A 22,055-nucleotide genomic window follows, 5' to 3' on the forward strand; every position below is an offset into this window, starting at 1 on the left:
ATCTACATGTACATGTGGTGTACAATTATTGTATTACAAATCATTTAGACAATATTTTATTTTTTATTTTTTTTATTTTTTTATTCTCATAAATAAGCCATTCAGGCTATGTTCAAATATACAGCCAGGCAGTATTTACATTAATATTTACAAATAAAAGGTAAACACTGACCAACCTAATGAAAAACTAAATCTTTTATTATCTGACTAAAATTAAACAACTCAACACCTATGGTACAAACTCACTTTGAAAACAAACAGCAAATAAACAGTAAAAACACATTTGTAACACATCAGCCTGTGACTTCAAAAATGTAAATGTAACCCATCACCTCATATGAAACGACACTACTTGAATTACAAAAACAAAAATACGTACAAACATTTGACCCACCATCTCTTGTGAAAAAACACTACTTTTTAAATTACAAAACCAGCAAATAGACAAACACATAACCACCTCTTACTGTCTTATAGGAAACTACTATTTATGAAAACATAACCATACCTTTAAACCAGCAATTTAAAGCAACACAATGGAATCAACAAGTCCGCAAGGTACACAATTCATCAAAAGATACAAACATGACAAAGGGCCCTTGCCTGGGGAAATTGCACAGCAATGCAACAATGAAAACTAATAATATATTCATGCTATCTTTCAATACATGATTCCCGCACACTGCCCCCGGAGAAAAGATGGTGTTAACTCAACCCAGTTGCAGTGCTTGCATGGGCTGGGTGGCTTTAGCAAAGGGAAACAAACAGTTCAAAAAACAAAATGGCGTTCAGCCCTCGGAGTGTTCAATGTTCATTTCTTCGGATTTGCTTTCATTCTCTTCTTCTCTACCGCTGTCCAGTCGTCCTGGTGGCACTGGGCATATGGCCATGAGTGCCGTCGTTTGGTAGAGACTTTGGAGATAACCGAACCCCTGGAGTCCGACTACAAGTCCTCACTCTTCCCCGTCTCGTGTTCCAATTCCGGCTCCTTAGCGGCTTTCTCGTGCTCTATCTTCTCCTTTTCCAGGCGAGCTATGCTCTCTTTCCGTTTCTGTCTGTATGCAATATACTGCTGTTCTACCTTATTGCTTCTAATTTGGCCTCTCAGTTGATTTCCGTTTCTTTTTCTCTTTCGGTTTCTCTTCTTTCAAGTTGGGTTGGGTTTGGGTTGGTTTAGTCGTCTCGGGTTCGGGTGTGGGGTCGGGTTCATTGGTAATGGGCTCTAGCGTGGGGTCCGCGGTATCCTCCTCTTCGTCACTGGACTCACTGTGGTGGTGTTCCCGGTTCTTTGCCCTGTTGGCATAAGAAGTCGGGCAGGCCGTAGCAATGTGTCCATTGTTCCCGTATGATCAGCATTTCTTGGGGGGGGGGGGGGTCGGGGCACTCGTTCGCTCTGTGTCCGAGCTGGTTGCACTTGCGGCATGTCTCTGTCTGGCCGTTGTACTTAACAATCGCTCGATACTCCCCAATTTGAAGGTAGTTCGGTAATGGTTTGTTTAGTTCCATTTTCAGGTGTATGTTGCCATTTTTCCACTCGGGGAAATGCACCTAATTGCCCTGTCGAACATGGTGTACCTTGCCGTATCTCTCTAGACTGGATTTGATCACTGCATTGGTCATCTCGTATGGAGCGTGGAGCAGGGGGACAAAGGTGGTGGGCTTCCCTGCTGCAGCTGAGTGGATGGTGTTGTCGTCAACGCTCAGTTGTGTTGCTAGTAGATCTGCAACATCTTCAACAGTCTTCAGAGTCACAGACCATTGCTTCGTAATGATTCGCCTGAGGCACTGTTCAGACTCCCCCCCATCCTTCATTCATCAACGTGCAAACATCTTGATAGGTTGCTTCCTCGTCGCAGGATAGGGTTACAGTTCGTTCTCGGTTCAACAGGTTCATGGGCGGTCTTTTGTGTGAGCTAAGCTAAAAGGCTGAGAAGCGACATTAGTTATGTACAGGTGCATCAGATTAGCACTTTGTTCATTGACATCACTGTGCTTGTGTCTCTGCAAATTAATTTTACTTAAACTTCTGTTTGTTTGATTGATTGATTGTGTTTGTGGATGTCTTCTGATGTCACTTCATGGACATTGACATTTCCAATACCGTCCACTGGACCTTTCCCGTGGGATGTAGCAAAAAGATTCCACTTGGGAATGATCTGAACGTTGTGCTTGGTTTGTAGAGGTACAATGGCTGCTCCTATTAAATGATTCTTTAATTGCAATGCTGGGTCATCTGTCCAGCTTGACAATCTTTTGATCCCACTTGGAAGGTAGCTGAGAAGGCAATCCATGTAGGCCACAATTGTGTCTTTGGAGTGAACCAGATTGTCCGAGGCAAGGACATACATGTAGTACCAAAATACCAGAGGGCTGCTCTGAACAAACTTTCTTGCTTTTGATTCCAGTGTGCAGATTGGATTTCATCCTGGCTCACACAAGTGTAACTTTCTAAAAAGTCCACTTGAAGGAGATCAACATCTTTGTCAAAATCTTTGGATGTTACTTGCAGCTCTTGCTCGTTGTAGTCTGATGCCTGCTCCCGTTTGATGAAACAATGCTCAAGAAACTGAGGCTGAATCTCACTGTAGTCCTGTCCAGCAACTCCTCTGTTGTCCCTTTATCCTCAGTTTTGACCATTCTACCATCCTCATCTTTTCTCCAGATAAACCACTGTGTGTCAACAGACTCAGGCAAATTATACACTTAACGCACACCATGTGCCTTCTTTGCAGTGTGGGCATTCATTAAGCCATCATTATCTTGTCACATAGGAACTGTTGGGTAGCTCGTGTGAGTAACAAGTGGTGTCTGTCAGGTCCCTCATTGCATTCAGAAGTTTCTGGATGGAGCGGCGAGTTCTTCTCTTGCAGTGTCTTTTATCTCAGCAGTTGTGGTGTTACATGTAGATGAAATACGTTTCTCTGTAGACTCATAACCACCAAAACTCCTTTTTAAACTGTTCTGTCTTTGTGACACCAAGGACACACACCTCTTATGGTACATGTAATAGGTCTTTTTTATTTGAAGCACCAGCCCCTCTGGAATACTCTACCAAAAGACATTCACACAGCTTCATCCTCAGACACAATTAAATTGCAACTGAAGACCTATTTGTTTCCTAAGTCACTCTAATTAGGCACTCTTTTAATCCTGCCTTTGTATAAACTTTTCTGTTTTGGTCTCTTTTCTTCTCCAGCACCTTTTGATTAGTTTTCTAGATAGATGGCGCTATAGCGTTATCCTTGCCCTGGTTGCGTTGGGGAGGAATGCCACTAAGTTCGCATTTAAGTTATTGAAGTAACTCAGACAGACGCAGGAAAATGACAAGGGTCTCGACAAAATCTGTAGACTAGATTGACTGCATGCAATCGATTTCTGATTGTCTGGACAGTACATCTTTCCGATAACGTCCACGAAACTTGTCTTGCAGAATCCTTGCAGAAAGATGGCGATTTGTAAGAGCATTGGTGACAAGATACCAATCCTCCCGGGAGTGGTCTTCTTGGGATGTCCACTTGGAGGTCGATCTTTGACATACCCGCTGGCACTGTACTTTGCCATTAATTTAGAGATGGAGCTTTTTACGACTCCAATATCAGTTGCACCTTGATGTTAAGGTACCCCAGCTTCAAGTTGACCAATGACACAGGCTTTCTCCAAATCTGTTAAACACAGCATATTGAGTTGTAGGCCTAACCCCTTCATCACTTACATTCAAAACCTTCCACCTGGAGTCATTGTTAAACCCAGTCTTGCAAATACTCATCGAACAAGGTGTTTTTCAAGTGATTAGGGTAAATTGTGTGTGGTGTGCTCACTGGTGCAAATCTTTGTGTAAACCATTCATGGTTCTGAAGCTTGACTGGTTTGACTAGTGATCATTAATTGACTGTTTAGCACAGATATAACCGTAATTTGGGCACTCTTGATTTGTGACTTAGCCTTATTATCATTCATGTAGCCAAATTCAGCAACATATAACCATAGAGCTAGGACCCTAGCTCCATGATATAACCATTGAAATTGACTGTGGTCGTGGTGGTGAACAAAATTAAAGGTGAGCTCTATGGGCATTTGGGCCACCTGCATTGTATTTTGCTCTGAGTGACAAAAATGAGAATCCTACTTGATTCCCGACTTTGTGAGGACCATCTGGCCGCCCCTTGAGAGCCGATTTGAAACGAAACTCATTGTCAAGCCTTAGCTTCTTAAATCGAAAATTAGGTTAGAATGAGACATTGGAGGCACTTGGGAGGTGGCTCTTTGGTGCTGGTCACCCCGCTTAACCATGTTAAGCTGAAAATTTTGGCGACCAGTCACTTGGATCAGAGTTCTACAAAGCCCTTCGGTACCATCAAATTGACTGTCCACCAACTTGAAGTCCTCCAAAATTTCTTTCAGGTTGTTTCAACTAAGTTTCCCATCCCGAGAAATGGGAGCCTTTCTTAGTCTAGCCTTAGTGTTGTCTGACCAACGGGTCTGTTGCACCCACATGTGGTGCCTTGCTACCCTTGCATTGACCACCTCCCTAGCCTGGAGGTCCATCATATCCAAAGTGGCTTCTTGTGCCATACTGAGCATCTGGCATATCTCTCCCCCTTTTCAAGATTAAAAATGCTAATGACTTTGTTTTAGGTTAAAATTTAAACCAAATCATTGTGGAGAAGATGTAGACAAAACTTTCTTACAGTTGTTAAAAGGATAAAAGTTTGAGAGCAAAGAAATTGTAGAAATGAATGGTTTTCCAGTTGCTATGTTTTGCTCATGAAGATTCTGACTTAAAGGCTAAACAGAGCTAGAGATAAAATTTCATAGCAGAGTCTTATAGCAGAGTCTTATAATAGTTCAGAGTAATTTGGGTAATTTGTTATCCTTTATTGTTCGTTAGTTACACATAGTCTTTGAACTGAATCAGAGCATGTTTGTCGCGAAAGGGTCTGTTTGAGTTGGCTGATGGGGCTCATTCTTGTTCAACTGATGGCGTACATGTAGGTTCCTCCTTTCCCACAACTTTTTTGCAATGGAAGACGTTGCGAGTTACAACATACTTGCTATTTGATGTTTGATTGGCAGAATACAGCACATAGGAAACCGTCTTCATGATGCTAAAGGACTTGGTCTCATAATTTAAAACATGTACCTTGCAGGAAATACTGCATATTAAAGTGCCTTGAGCCTCACTGATAATAATTCAAAAATAAAATGTCAGCTTCAGATAACAGGATATATCCAAATAAAATCAGGAGGGGGGGGGCGTTAAGGGACAGGGGGACAATTAACTTCAGTTAACTAAAAAAAAAGCATATAACAAGCTTCATTTTGAAATATCTTGTACACTTGTCATTTTTGGTTCTGTCATAATCTGAAAATGAACCGTTGAGAATGGCCTGTTTGAGAAAAGACAGAAAGACGAAAATACATTTATAGACCCTTAAGAGCACTGGACACCTTTGGTACAGTGTATAACTGTCCAAAACCATTCTCCCTTGGTGTTTTATTTGCATAAAATCTGTGAAAATACACAAATCACATACAAATCTGTGAAAATTTTGACTCATGTGATCATTGAAGTTGCAAGATAACAATGAAAGAAAAAACACCCTTGTTGCACAAATTTGTGTGCTTTCAGATGCCTAAAAGTTACTTCAAGTCTTTTATAATTTAGAAATTACCTCTTTCTCAAAAACTATGTTGCTTCAGAGGGAGTTGTTTCTCACAACATTGTATACTATCAATAGCTCTCCTTTGCTTGTTACCAAGTAATTCATTAGGCTTACAACTATTTGGAGTAATCTTAAACTTGTGAGGACACTTGACTTCAATGAGGATTTTATCATCCACAATGCCATCCGGTGATGCACCAAGGACACCTGTTGGATGGAGCCAGAGTCCAGACTCTTCAACTGTTAAGCCAGTCATTCTCTGATATGCATTGATTGCATCCTGTTCATGATGTATTCCATACTGAATGGCTTTCAGTCCTGAAAGGTCATACTCTCCCAAGACAGTCTCTTCAAGAGAGAGGCAGATGGCTGTCGGTTTGAGTTTTTGTTTATTATAACCGGACCAAAGTTACTTGCAGTAATTCTGTCTTTACGAAACATTCCCCAAAGGAAATTGTCTCTCTGCCCGCGCGTTTCTTTCTCGACTCCAACTATCTCTTCAGCCGAAACCTCAACTTCTTTAAGGAAATATCCAAGTTGATTGGATGATGAAACAAATCTTCTCGCTTTGAATTTTTGTTTATGTTTTCGGACCAAAGTTACTTGCAGTAAGTCTTCCTTTACGAAACATTCCCCAAAGGGAATTGTCTCTCTGCCTGCGCGTTTCTTTCTCGACTCCAACTATCTCTTCAGCCAAAACCTCAACTTCTTTAAGGAAATATCCAAGTTGATTGGATGATGAAACAAAACTTCTTTCCTCAAGAATGTCAGCAACCAGTTTTGCAGGGAGTGAAGATGCAGGTGGCTCTGGGGCAAGGAGTCATCTCATGCCACACACCACATTGTTCAACTTCAACTTTGCCCGAAAGACGTTACAGTCCTCTTGCATAGGTTCTCTAGTTTACAGGAGTGTACAGCTTTGGCAGGAAAATATCCGATATCGTCTTCATTCCATCAGTTATAGGCCGCCTTTTCCAGGAATGGAGATTATCTGTTGAAGATACATTTCTTGAGCCGTGGAGCATCAACGGACCCATGTGGTGACACTTGTACTTTCCTGTGCACACTCACACCTAGCATTCCTGATGGTGCTATCGTCATTCAAGTCTATCTGGAAATTCAAAATAAATTTTTTTAAAAATTGTTATAATTTGTTTACAAATATTATTGAATACACACATGAAATTCATTTGGTAAGTTAAAAAAAAATTGTACACTTACACTTTTAAGAAAACAACCTAGTTTTTTCTAGGAATCTAATGTCTGAAATAAGACCAATCATTGAATTGAAATGTGATTTAAAAAAGAACCCATGATGAACCCATTCGCCTCCACGGTCGAATTTGGCAGACGACCACTGGTAGGTTTTGCTTGTTGGCATACATACGCATTGCCACTGGTGACCGTATGATGCGTTGTCCACGGACAAACATGGACAGAGTTTGTATTTCCTTAAAATTAACGTTTTGGCTCGAACTAAAGCATTTTTGTTTTGCTAAACCTGAGGTAGAAAAACCAAAATGCACCCACTAGTACGATCAACTAACAATTAACAAACATAACATAAATGAAACGACCATCGAAAAAATATGGTCAAAACACGTTCGTTAGCGATTGTTATTATTTTTTTTACGAAGGTACTTACCTCTACTTTGTAGTTCTTGTTTCGCTGACTAGCTTGAACACTTTCAAGGAATTGCCCTGTTGTATTGTCGAAATGAAACTTCACCAGATGATTGGATTTTAGGGTAATTTCACCACAACGAATCGCTTTGGGATAATCAGCACTAAAAACTACCATACCGTAATAATAATAATAAACAGCATTTATAAGGCGCATAATGAATAAAAGATTCCTCTATGCGCCTAACAATAAAAACTAAAAGGCTAAACAGAAACAAGACCAATTAAAATCATAGAGGCAGAATACTATTAAACCGAATAATCGACAAAACGTTAGAAACAACAGACCTAGATATAATACATAGGGCCTAAAACCCATAAAATTGAAATCTTGAAAAAATACAAAAAATTAATCCATCAATAGTTATCGAACCATGAGTAATTAGCAAATGTACCAATTGGTTTAGTGACTAAAACATCAACAATGCATACAAAACTAGATACAAGTTTAAGACATTAGAAACAACAGACCCAGATATACAAACACTTAAAAATAGAAATATTAAAAATACTATAAAAAAATTTAAAAAAAAACTAATCCATCTAATATACATTGAACCAGGAGCAGTTAATGACTAAAAAGATATGTTTTGAGAGCACCTTTAAACAATTCTAATGACCCAGAACATTTGATAATTGTGGGGAGTTCGTTCCAGAGTTTTGGTGAGGCTGATGCAAAAGACCTATCATCGTATGAAGTACCGTAGTGCGTCGATGCCGTGTTTCTGGGCGTGTATGTGTGTATGACATGTGGATCTTGGATCCCACACACACAGGTCGCACAGCGCGTGATCCGGTCGTTATGGAAACGCGCTGAGGTCACCTTAACGACGTCACCGCTTCGCTTGCAAATAGTGTTTGTCCAGTGCCTTTAAAAAGCCAGAAGGTGCATATCACAAATACTAATTTCAACTCTCTTTTTTTTGTTCACCCTCCATTCCTCCAATACTCAACAGTGTGACAAGTTACTCATTTTTTGTCAGTTTGTAAGTTCAAAATTTCAAGAGATATTTAGGTGAAACCTTGTTCCAACAATTCATTTATAAACAAATGCTTTTTACAGGCCAAAGCGCCCACAAAGGCAGTGTGCCCCTTAAAAGGGTCTAGCTACTTTTTGTAGGACAAAAAACACATTGTCAAACTTACACAGTTTGAAGATAATGATAGTAGAAAGCTTCCCTGAAACTATTACTTGCTGAGGTGCTGTAGTTTTTGAGAAATTAGTAATACGATGTCATGAAAATAATGTTTGTATCAGTGATCATGAGACGAAAATTATTTTAGCATGTAAAAACGTATTTGCATGACATTGTTTTACTCATTTCTAAAAAACTACAGCACCTCAGCAACTTATATTTTAAGCAAGGCTTTCTACTATCATTATCTTCAAACTGTGTAAGTTTTAATGTAAATCTGTGGACATTGTGTTTAACAAAAATAAATTATAACTTCTATTTTGGGGTTCTTGGTATTTAATCTTATATTTTTTGGTTTCTTTGGATTTGTTGTTTTGCTGATGTTTTTTTAGAATTAACATGTGGTCTTACTTTGCCATTTGACATGGCATGCCTGTCAGAATCATGAGTGTGTAATTAACAATTGGATTATTATACAAAACCAAAATAATTTTAATTTGTATTTTAGTTTAATTAAAGGAATGATCTTCCCTATTTTATTTATTAAATCTTTTCATGTTCATCCGATTATTTCTTTTGGGTCAAACCTTCACACATTGCAAAAACTGGGATGTTTAATTTGAAACCATGGGTGTTGTCAAAGATAGATACCGAAAAAAAAAAATCAAAATTAACATCTTGAGCCCGGTTCATTCTTCCTGCGAATGCGATACAAATTTTGATGTCACAAATTTGCAACAAATAGTTTGCATCAGGCAAATTAGCCATGTGACCTCAAAAGTATGAACCAGCTTCAGGGTGCTTAATAACACAAAATTATTGTTATTGTTTTTGCAGATGTTAGTGTTATTTTAACACCATGTGTTACTGTTGATTCTCTCTTATTATCTATAATTTGTAAAAACACCCATGGTGTCAATTTCACACCCCAGTTTTTGCAGTGCCAATGTTCCTGCTGGATGGGTTTACATGTATGTATTGTGGTGCGGTCGCTACCGGGGTTAAACATCACAAGTTGGTTTGGGTAAATAGGGCCAATAAATGCTAGAGTAACATGACAAAAACTCTAGTCACAGACTTAATCACAAAAACCTTTGTAAATTGTGTATGTCGTGAGCAATATAGAGTTAATAATCATAGTGCAATAGACCTTTTTTTTTAAATACTTGGTATGGGTGTGTTAGTAGAAGTCGGGCAGCAGTTCGCGCGAGTTCTCATTGCGTGGGACCATTAACAACTTGTCCACAAGTTTAATGGTGGTAAAGTGTGAGCCTGGATGTTACATAAACGTTTTAAAATAATTATTCACGCTATAAAGTTAATAATTTAACTAAAAACGTTTATGTAACGCTAGATTTCTGCAAACTACTTGCACACCATGACTAGAACTACGTACCCAAAATACCACCTTGCCAAATTTCGGTGCCAATCTTGTATTTTACAACAAAACCAATGCTGTAGCTGTAAAGAGCCCTGGGGCCATGAATCTCAAATGGCTCTCTAACTAAGCTAAAGACATGTAAAAGAAATCATAAGACAACTGTTACTATCTGACGATACCAATATTTGAATAGGAAAAGTCTCCCGAACTGTGACTAGGGATTCTGTTACTGTACCTGCATTTCGTAAAGTCATACAGAACCATTTTCTCTATTTTAAGTGATTTTTCTTGCGCTATGATTCGGTACCGAGGTTCAGTTGTGCATAATAAAGTTGGAAAATATTGACAATTTAAATGAGCAGCAAATGTTTAACTAGATTAAAGGGGATCTTTTGATGTGAAAAAACACATTATTCGTTATTATTCAAGATTTCTGTTTTGAAATAAACAGCTAAAAAGAATATAAAATTTGTCTGTTACCTCACCTTTTATATATTTGCATTTTTCGGCCCACAAGTTCAAACAACCAGAAAGTTTCACAACCTGAAAATGAAAAGATTAAAACATTAGATTCTGAAAAGATGTTGTTGGTATACATTGTGTACGTGAAAGCAAATTAAGTCTCAATTATTTGATAATAAAAGCATTCTTGACAGAACTGACCAAGATTTTTATTTTGAAAAAGAGTTTGTATGATTTGTTTGTGTAGATTCAGTGTCTCAATGAGGATTCTTGTTATTGTTAAAATAATTTGCGATAAAACTTTATACATTTTCTTTGCTACGAAATTTTGAATTGAATTAAATAATAATTTTAAAAATTAGCGGCCTCCTCCATTTCCCCATACAGCCGTCCTTCCTCACCATAGCCAGAAATTTGTTTTGGAATAAAACTTTTAAAGGTCATTGGTCAATTCTGAAATATTGAAGACTTAATTGTATTTTGTTTTTTGTGACTGGAGAGGGCATAATAATTGAATGATACGTATCAGCCTTCTGAGATTGTTGCTAAGTAAGATGAACTACATGTAGACATGTACTTTTTTGAGGTTTGCCATGTCTTTCAAACACCTTACAATAATACGATTAATTAAGCCTAAACACTCAAATCCACTATCTAAAAATCTATTCAAAAAGAATCCATGTTTTCTACGTCTTTCAAACACCTTGCAATAATACAATTAATTAAAATCCACTCTCTAAAAAGAACCCATGTTTTCCATCTATTTCAAACAACAAACAATAATAATATGATTAATTAGGCCTAACACTAAAGACCACTATCTAAAAAGAATCGCCTGTTATAGCTATAATGGGAAACACTGTATTAATAGGTAATTCTAGGCCTAATTTGACTGTTTTGCTTTATTCTGAACAAGTATACTAAGTAATCCTATTCTAAAAACATTTGTTTAAATGTTTTTAGATAATTTTATTTGTTTCGGAAATAATCCCAATATTAGGCCTTAACAAAATGTTATCACTATCATATTAATTACAGGAAAACGATATTTGGTGTTAAAACCATTCATGGGGAAATAATCTGATCTTATGCCATACATTTGTTTGGGTCAAATTCTGATTAAAATTTACATATTGGCCTACTTCAAGGAAGACATGGAATGGAATTAGGAAAAACAGTCATTAGGCCTAGGCCTACTTCAATTTCATTTAAACTAAAAGAAAAGTATTTGACTTATCATCTAATGGAAACAAATCTTATTTTATTTATTTTGTTCATTTATTTCTGTATGATTTCAACTGTGAATTGTAGGCATACTTCAATGAAAAAGGCATAACACTTTGAAAAAAGAGTCACTGTAAATAAGGAAACTCATATTACCTGGAACTGTGGGTTAGACTTGTCATCTACTTCAATTTTATACTAGTTAGAAGAAATGTATTTTGGTGTTAGACTTATTATTTAGTTAGACCTTAATTTTTTTTTTTCATTTAGTGAATTACATCTAAATGTAGGCCTACTTCAAAGAAAAATACATGGCATTTTGAAAAATAGTCATTAGTATACTTCAAATTCATGATAATAAGAAGAAAAGCGTTATGGTGTTAAGCTAAATCATCTGATGGAAAATAATCTTATTTTAGGCCTTCATTTAATTCTTTAATTTTTTTATTAACAGTTAAATGTAGGCCTAGACATACTTCAAGGCAAGGGGCCTGACGTTTCAGGGGGGGGGGGGGGAGTAGTCATTAAGGCTATTGCTTTAAATTCATGTTACCCAGAAATATGGGTTAGACTTGTCATCTATTAAAAAAAATAATCTTATTTAAAGCTGTTATTTTCTTAAAATACAGATTAAAAGCTAATTCAAATGTAGCCCTGCATAAATGAAGTAATCTTGAATCAATTAGAAGATTTTTTTAGAGGTAGGCCTAAATTAATAATACTGTGTACTGGGCCTCAAACTATATACATGTATATTCTTATGCTACACTAGGCTAAACTAAGATAGGCCTACATTGATGTTACAGGCATGCATCAATTTAGACTCGAATAAAATTAGTTTGCTACAGAAACAATGGGAATATGGTTGTACTAAAAAACAAAAGGAAAAACAATCTCATTACCTGTGAGTGTAATGGTGTTTCTTCATCATATACTCAGCATCTTGGTGGTAGAACTGTTTTATTTGTTTTTATTTCCAACATTTTGTTAATTTTGTTTTAAAATCCAACACTTTTAATTTAATTTTGATTTAAAAATCTCTTCAGTTAAAATAATAGACAAAATTTGCTAAAATAAAAGACACAATCGACAAAAATAATAGACAAAAATTGACAAAAATAATAGACAAAATTGACAAATCAAAGAACTTCATGAACACCAAACTCCTTTTGCCCTCACCAAACATTAAAAAAGTTTGTTGTGTCTATAGAGGGCGCTATTCAATCTGAGTGGATAGTCAATAATGCATGTAAACCACTTACAGCAAGTACAGGGAGGTATAAATGATCATGGGGGAAACAACTGCTTTATGCAGTTGCAACCTCTTTTTTCTTCAAATACAAAATATTCACCAAGTTACAGTGTAATTATTATCAATGCATGTAAACCACATACACCAAGAAAAACCTGAACCTTGCCTATCCCAGGAAGGTAAAAATGGTTACATGATAATTAAAAAAACTGCTTTATGCAGTTACACTGCTTTATGCAGGTAAATCCCTTTTTTGATTAGAACAAAATAATAACAACCAAGTATATTACAGTGTAATGATAATCAAGTTATAAACCACAAGGAAAATTGATTGATTCTTAACAACGCACATACAAGATTTTGATATGTTCCACCTGTTGTCATTTAAAAATGATAAATTCATCCTATGCAAATTTTAGATCTTAACTTTGAGCAATATCTTAAGAGTATTTATATCCTTTTGAAGGATCAGCTGTCTATCATTTCCATGGCAAAAGAGAGAAGATTCCTTTCAGATTCCAGTGAGTTGAGACTGTGTTGAGATTGTATTCCCAAAACAGTTCACGACTGATAATAAACTTGCAGCATGTAGTTGAGAGTTAATAAGCAGTCCTTACTGTTTCTTGAGACATACAAGAGCTTTGATGGGCAATCTTGTTTCACTGAGTTATCTTGCTTTCTGAACAGATGAACATTTGTTTAATTATAGTGTTTGATGGTCGGAATGTAATTTTGCTGTGTTCATTTTTTGTTTTGTGTATATGTATTTTTTGTACTGTGTTCAATATTTCTTTAACCTAATTAATTTTTAAATTAAGTGTTAATCTCAACTTCACCTCTTCATACTCATTTACTGTACTTTCACAGCCTTAACACTCATTGCTACCCATCCACCATTTAAAAAGAAGAAGTTGTTTCTAAAGTTGTTAAAACAACTTTAGAAGTTGGACAAGAAAAATAGTTTAGGTTCAGTAGAGATGGTGGTGCTGTTGGCTAAAGAGAAGTTAGTTCCACAAACAGCGATTCGCTGAAAGGAAGGGACGATGCACTGGTTAAAAGTTAATCAAGATGACCACCAGTTATGGAGAAGAAAATTAGCAGAATGACCCATCAGTTGAAGCGAAGAATGTGAGATGGGTGGATAACCCAACAGTTAAGGAGAAGAATCAAATTAGACAGATGACCCACCATTTTAAAGAGAACAAAGTGATTTGGGGGGGGGGGGGGGGGGTTGTGCCACCAAGGGAAAAGAAAGTATAAGGAAGATGACCAGCCAGTTGAAAGAGAAGAAAGTGAGTTTTGCCACTGTCATACATTTTATAAGAAACACAGCACACTATTTCCATCACTTCATTCCTCACCCATCTTTCAAAATTGGTTACAACTATAATCTATTACTTTAATAACATGTAACTATTGTATTTTAAATTATAATGTTTACTTGTTTTGTTGTGTTTGACTGAGTGTCCGTTGTTTGTGAATGTTGCATTGTGTGGTTTTGTATCAGTCATTCTCTCCTTAAAGTTTATTGTTTTTTGCTCTTGGCACAAGTCAGTGAGAATGTTAATCCTGACTTCTTTGTTCATTTATTGTCAATCCACAGAACATTTTCCATTGAAATATTGTCATGTGCTGGCACAACAGTACACTTGATGAACTTGATGATACTTTTTCCTCCTATGTGATTAAGTTTTTCATGAAGCAGTTGAGTACATGTGTTGACTTTCAATGCTGACCCTTCATGTTTTCCATAGACATTTCCAAAGACATTTCCATCATAGAGACATTTCCATAGACACATTTTTTCCATAGACACATTTCATTAGCTGGTACATATCTTGATAAACTTGATGATGGTTTGTCGAGGGTGACTTGTCTAAACTGTCTAGAAAGTGCTCAGTTAACATTGACTTTCCATAGTTGATCCTGACTTTTCACTGTAACATTGTCAGTTGCTGGCACAAATCTTGACAACTTGAGGGTATTCATCCTTAAAATGTCATTGTATTATATTAAAACTTGTTGTCCCCCTGGAAAGCATCTTGCCTTGAAAATAATTTAAAGATTGTCTCTTTCATGTCCACAACCAAAATATGAAATAAGTCACAGATTTCCATACATCTATGTACATATATATTCATTTTAAAACATTGATGAAGTACTGATATTTTTGTTCAAAAGGCAAACAATAAATCGGATGACCACTACTCATTACTGCACAATATACCATTGTTTTTATAGAGTCCAATCATCAGACATTGTTCTTGGGCACAGGGAGAACTCAATAGTTGTTTCAAACAATTCACATGTTCCAAAAGAATATTGGCACAATCGTGTGTCTCCATGTTTGTGTGCAGCGCATTCAACAAATCCTGGAGGTGTGTTCTTGGATTTCTATATCCTGAGAAAATATCTTTGGGTTTTTAATTGCCTTGGCATTGCTCATTTTGAAGACACTGTCAAATGAAGGATTTGCGGAAAAATGTCCGAAGCGAAGAATTCTCAGTCCCTAAAAAATGGTGCTTTGAATGGTCTGTTTATTTGTACATGTATGACGGCGGTGTTTTTGTTCAAGTTGTTTATGTTTCATGATTGTTACAAGATGTTTTTTTATTTTTAACCTACATTTATTTACCAATAATTAGTTTTTAAAAGTCCTAAGTACTAGTCTATCACTTTCATTCATCAATACATCAATCATTTTAAACTGCACTCACATCCTTTCAAAATTACTCACAGTGCTTTTTACTCCAAGTGAGGGTAGTTTTCAGTAATAGGGCCTACTTTCACCATGGTTACAAATGGACGATCAAGGTAAACCAACATTACAACAGTTGGAGAAAGTGGAGTGTCGGCCAACACTGAGAATTAAGAAGTTCACATTTGAGCCACAGATGACAGAAGGGCTGAGATTGGATACAAACATAGCTCCTTGAAATTCAACCACTATGTTATGTTACTCAACCCATATATGAATTATGATCAATACGGTATACAGTGTATTACCTTTCCTTTTGAGATAAACATTTTAGGACTTTTGCCAACATTGAGGACTAAGAATTCCTCAAGAATGCAACAGAAATAATAAGACAACAAAAGTATGTTGACTTACTCAACCATCTCTCCACTTAAACTTTGAATAACATAATATCTAAATCTACCAACAATGAGGATTAGAAATCCTCAGAGAGCCAAAGAAAAACAAATAAGACAGAATTACAATGCCACCACAACATAGGATGATTAAAAACAAATATTGCATCAACTTTAAGATATTCAAGGAAGCATAGGCCTTAAATAAAGATGGTCCATAGGCTTAAAAGGATGGGTACATATGTCTTAATAATAAAGATGGGTCTATAGGCCGTAAAAGATGGAACCATAGGTCTTAATACATAGTAAAGATGGGTCACTAGGCCTTAAAAGATGGGTCCTATAAGACCTCACACATAGTAAAGATGGGTCCACAGGCCTTAAAAGATGGGTCAATAGGTCTTAATACATATATAGTAAAGATGGGTCCATAGGCCTTAAAAGATGGGTTAATATAGGCCTTAATACATAGTCGAAGATGGGTCCATCGGGCTTAAACGATGGGTCGATAGGTGTTAATTAATACTTAGATATGTCCAAATAGGTAAAGATGGGTCCATAGGTCTTAAAAGATGAGTTCTTATAGGCCTTAATACAAGTTAAGATGGGTCCATAGGTCTTAAAAGATGAGTTCTTATAGGCCTTAATACAAGTTAAGATGGGTCCATAGGTCTTAAAAGATGAGTTCTTATAGGCCTTAATACAAGTTAAGATGGGTCCATAGGTCTTAAAAGATGAGTTCTTATAGGCCTTAATACAAGTTAAGATGGGTCCATAGGCCTTTAATATGGGTCCATGGGCCTAACATCCATGGGTCCATAGGTCTTAAAAGATGGGTTCTTATAGGCCTTAATACAAGTTAAGATGGGTCCATACATGTATGCCTTAAAAATGGGTCCATAGGCCTTACATACGGTAGTAAAGATGGGTCCATAGGTCGTATTAGAAAAAGCTTTTCCATATGCCTTTAAATGGGTCCATTGCAATAAAAACAAGTAAAATGGATCCATATAGGCATATACAAGTAATGATGGGTCCATAGGCCTTTATACATACAGATGGGTACATAGATGGGTCCATATTATAGACCTGAAATAAATACATATGTAAAGATATGGGCCCATTATGCCTTAAAAGATGGGTCCTTATAGGCCTAATACAAATAAAGGTGGGTCCAGATGCCTTAAAAATGGGTTCGTAGGCCTTGTAAGTAAAGGCGGGTCCATAGGCCTTACATAAGGTTGTAAAGATGGGTCCACATAGCCCTTAATACAAAGTAAAGATGGGTCCATATAGCCCTTAATACAAAGTAAAGATGGGTCCATATAGCCCTTAATACAAAGTAAAGATGGGTCCACATAGCCCTTAATACAAAGTAAAGATGGGTCCATATAGCCCTTAATACAAAGTAAAGATGGGTCCACATAGCCCTTAATACAAAGTAAAGATGGGTCCACATAGCCCTTAATACAAAGTAAAGATGGGTCCATATAGCCCTTAATACAAAGTAAAGATGGGTCCATATAGCCCTTAATACAAAGTAAAGATGGGTCCATATGGCCCTTAATACAAAGTAAAGATGGGTCCATATAGCCCTTAATACAAAGTAAAGATGGGTCCATATAGCCCTTAATACAAAGTAAAGATGGGTCCATATAGCCCTTAATACAAAGTAAAGATGGGTCCATATAGCCCTTAATACAAAGTAAAGATGGGTCCATATAGCCCTTAATACAAAGTAAAGATGGGTCCATATAGCCCTTAGTACAAAGTATAGATGGGTCCATATAGCCCTTAATACAAAGTAAAGATGGGTCCATATAGCCCTTAATACAAAGTAAAGATGGGTCCATATAGGCCTTAATACAAAGTAAAGATGTGTACATAGGCCTCTAATACAAGAACAGATGGGTCCATATAGGCCTTTAATAAATATTGAAAAGATATCTTTTCAGTTTTATTAAATGGCTGTATATGGATGCCGTAGTAAAGTTGGGTCCATATGCCTTAAAAGATAGGCCAATGTGGTCTTTATGCAAGTAACGATGGGTCCATAGGCCTTAATACATACAAATGGGTACATATGCCTTTAAAGATGGGTCCATATACCTAAATACATAAATGTAAAGATGTGGGCCAGCCATAATGCCTTAAAAATTGGTCCGTAGGCCTTAGTACAAGTAAAGACGGTCCATATGTCTTAAAAGATGGGTCGATAGGTGTTAATTAATACTTAGATATGTCCATAGGCCTTACCACAAGTAAAGATGGGTCCATAGGTCTTAAAATATGGTGTCCATATGCCTTAAAAGATGGGTCCATATAGGCCTTAGTACAAAGTAAAGATGAGGCCTGATACAAGTAAAAATGGGTCCATATAGGCCTTTAATAAATATTGAAAAGATATCTTTTCATGTTTATTAAAGGGCTGTATATGGATGCCATAGTATCAAGTTGGGTCCATAGGCCTTAAAAGGTGGGTCAATTTAGGTCTTTATGCAAGTAACGATGGGTCCATATGCCTTTAAAGATGGGTCCATATTATAGACCTAATTACATACATGTATGTAACGATATGGGCCGACCATAATGCCTTAAAAATTGGTCCGTATAGGCCTTAGTACAAGTAAAGGCGGGTCCATATGCCTTAAAAGATGGGTCCATATTGTATACCTAAATACATATATAAAGATATGGGCCATAATGCCTTAAAAATTGGTCCATAGGTCTTAGTACAAGTAAAGGCTAAGGTTAGTAAAGGCGGGGTCCATATGCCTTTAAAGATGGGTCGATAGGTGTTAATTAATACTTAGAAATGTCCATATAGGCCTTAACACAAGTAAAGATGGGTCCATTATAGGCCTTAGTACAAAGTAAAGATGTGTCCATTAGGCCTTAAATACAAGTAAAGATGGGTCCATATAAGGCCTTAAATAAATATTGAAAAGAGATCTTTTCAATGTTTATAAAGGCCCATATGGATGCCATAGTAAAGTTGGGTCCATAGCCTTCATTCATTCATTATAGCTGTCCTCCCGAGGTAGGTCCCAGATTGCTTCCCAACCACTATGTGTCTCCATAGGTCTCTGTTGTTTGTTGATGTCCTACTACTGCCTCGTCAGTCAGCCTCATCGCAGAAGTACTTGCTTGATATCTTCAAACCACCTGTTTTCATCAGGCCCACCTTTGGATCTGCTTCCTGCAATATGTGTCCTTCTATAATAATTTTGGGCCTTAACACAGAGTAAAGATGGGTTCTTTGGCCAAAGTTGATCAAGATGACAACGAGTTAATATGGAGAAGAAAAAGTGAGTGAAATGACCCATCAAGAAGAATATGAGATGACCACCAGTTGAAATAGAAAAACATGGGATAGATGATCCACCAGAAAAGAAGAAAGTGGGGGGGGGGGGGGGGGGAGGCGGGGTGGTGACTCACTAATGAGAAGAAAGTAAAAAAGATGGCCCATCACTTCCATCAGTGCACAAACACTTGGTATTGGAAGGTACCAATACCCCAACACTATTTCAATCACTTCATTCATCATCCTTCCTTTAAAATTTGTAAAAATTGTTGGTTAAGTTAACATTTAATGAAACAATTAAATAACATGTACTTGTTCTATTTTAATGATGTTGAGATGTTTTGTTGGTTTTTTGTTTGACTGAGTGTCCATTGTTTGTGAATGTTGCATTATGTTGTTTTGTAACAGTCACTGTTCTCTCCTTAAAGTTTAGTTTCTTGCTCTTGGCACAAGTCAGTGATAATGTTTGTCATTAATTGCCAATCCATTGAAACATTTTCTTACTGTCATATTGTGTGCTGGCACAACAACACTCTTTTTCCATAGACATTTCCATAGACATTTCCAAAGACATGAGTTCCATAGACATTTCCACAGACACATTTGTTCCATATATCTTAATAATAACTTGATGATGGTTTTCCTCCTTGGTAACTTGTCTAAACTGTCTTGAAAGTGCTCAGTTCAAATTGACTTTCCATAATTGATCCTGACCTTTCACTGTAACATTGTTGCTGGCACACATCTTGACAACTTGAGGCTTTTCTTCCTTAAAATGTCATTCTATATAAAAGTTGTTTGTCCCATAGAAAGCATAATGCCTTGAAATGGTTTTAAAGATTGTCTCTTTCACTTCCATGTGAGTTGACAAAAATATCAAATTAGTATACAGATTTCCATACATCCATACATTTTCATATTTTAATACAATGATTAAGTACTGATAATTGTTAATCAGTAAAGGGCAAAAAATAAATCAGATCACTACAAGCACAGTATCACATTGTTTTTAGAGTCCAAAATCAGCAGACATTGTTTTGGGTGTTTCAAACAATCCTGGTCGATTCACATGTTCCAAAGAATTTTGCACAACCCGGTTCGTGTGCAGTACATTCCAATGTTAGGTGTGGCTTTTTGGATATCACATTCCTGAGAAATATATCTTGAAGTCTTTGCCTTGGCATGGCTAATTTTGAAGCCACTGTTCAAATGAAAAAGTAGTACTTAAAAATGTTCAAATCGAAGAAGTCTCAGTCCCTAAGAAATGGTGCTTTGAATGGTCTGTTTATTTGTACATAATATGTTTGACTGCAGTGTTTTTGTTCAAGTTGTTTATGTTTGAAGATTGTTACAAATTGTTCTTATTTTTAACCTACATTTATTTACCAATAATTTGTTTTTTAAGTCCTAAATGTTCTCTATCATCAGTTTCATTAATAAATTCATCTATCATTTTAAAGCTTCACTCACATCCTTTCAAAATTACTTAAATGATTTTTATACCAAGTGAGGATACTGGACTTTGGCTATTACCAAATTAGTACCCTGCCTTCAAAGAGATGGCTCAAGGGATGGTATAAAAAGTTGCCTCCTTTTGAGGAATAAGAGGTTCAATCACGATATTGGCTGAAACACCAAGGACTAAGAATTCCTCAATAAGCCAATGGAAAGAAAGACAACGATGAAAACTAACGCCAAGTTTGGTATCTACGCATAAAACTATCACCACGGTTACAAATACATGAATGATATTCAAGTCAATAACAAAATACATAATTACCTTTAATCAAAGAAAACTAACATTGTTTAGTCATTGAGAATGAACTGGGGTTCCAGCCCCACACTGAGAATTAAGAAGTTCCCGGGTGAGCCTTGTAAACGGCTAAAAACAGACCACGATATGTAGGTTGACATTTGGCATTAAGAGGACTAAGAATTACCCAAAAGAAGTATGTTGACTCTACACCAATGACCAAGGCAATCTACCAACAACAGCAGGTAGCCAAAGTGACAGAGAAGACGAAGATGAATAGTAAACTTAATATTACACCATAACAATAAAGTTATGATGTAAACAAAGCACTACTTTTTAAAACCTTAAATTCAAGGAGGCCTATAGGCCTTAAAATAGAAAATGTGGGATGCCTTATACATGAGTCCATAAGTTCTGATACATATAGGCCTAGTACAGATGGGTCCATATGCCTTAAAATACATGAAAATGGGTCAAATTAATTATCTTAAGATGCGCATCTTAAGATGAATAATTTGACACATCAACCCTAATGCAGATGTGAGGATTAAGAATTCCTCATCAGATGAGCCAATTATATATAGGCAGGAAGAGATAATCATAATGATACAAGGATTCAAACCTACAACTCAAACATTCTTAGAGCCCTAAACATGAACACAACACAAGTGAGATTTTATTTCTATGACCCTACTTAAATATACCTCAAAGTTTGCTAATAACAAGACGACAGCTCCATCTAATAGGAGGAGATTATTTGTATTGACCAGTTCTGGGGATTAAGGATTCCTCAGATGAGCCAATATAGGCAGGAAGAGATCAGATAGGCTACACTTGATACAAAGATTAAATCCTACACTACCCATAAAACATAATTTCTCAGAACCCTAACACAAGTGAGATTATATTTGACCTGTTTACCTGATGGCGACCAAAAAGTCTTTAAATATTAACAGCTCTAATTAAGAGGATATTATTTGTATTGACCAATAATGAGGATTGAGGATTCCTCAGATCGGCCAATATGGGCAGGAAGAGATAAGATTACAGCTCATCAATTATAATTTCTCAGAGTTCCAACACAAGTGAAATTATATTTATGAC

This window comes from Asterias amurensis, chromosome 14 (assembly GCF_032118995.1).
Source record: "Asterias amurensis chromosome 14, ASM3211899v1".
Taxonomy (NCBI): domain Eukaryota; kingdom Metazoa; phylum Echinodermata; class Asteroidea; order Forcipulatida; family Asteriidae; genus Asterias; species Asterias amurensis.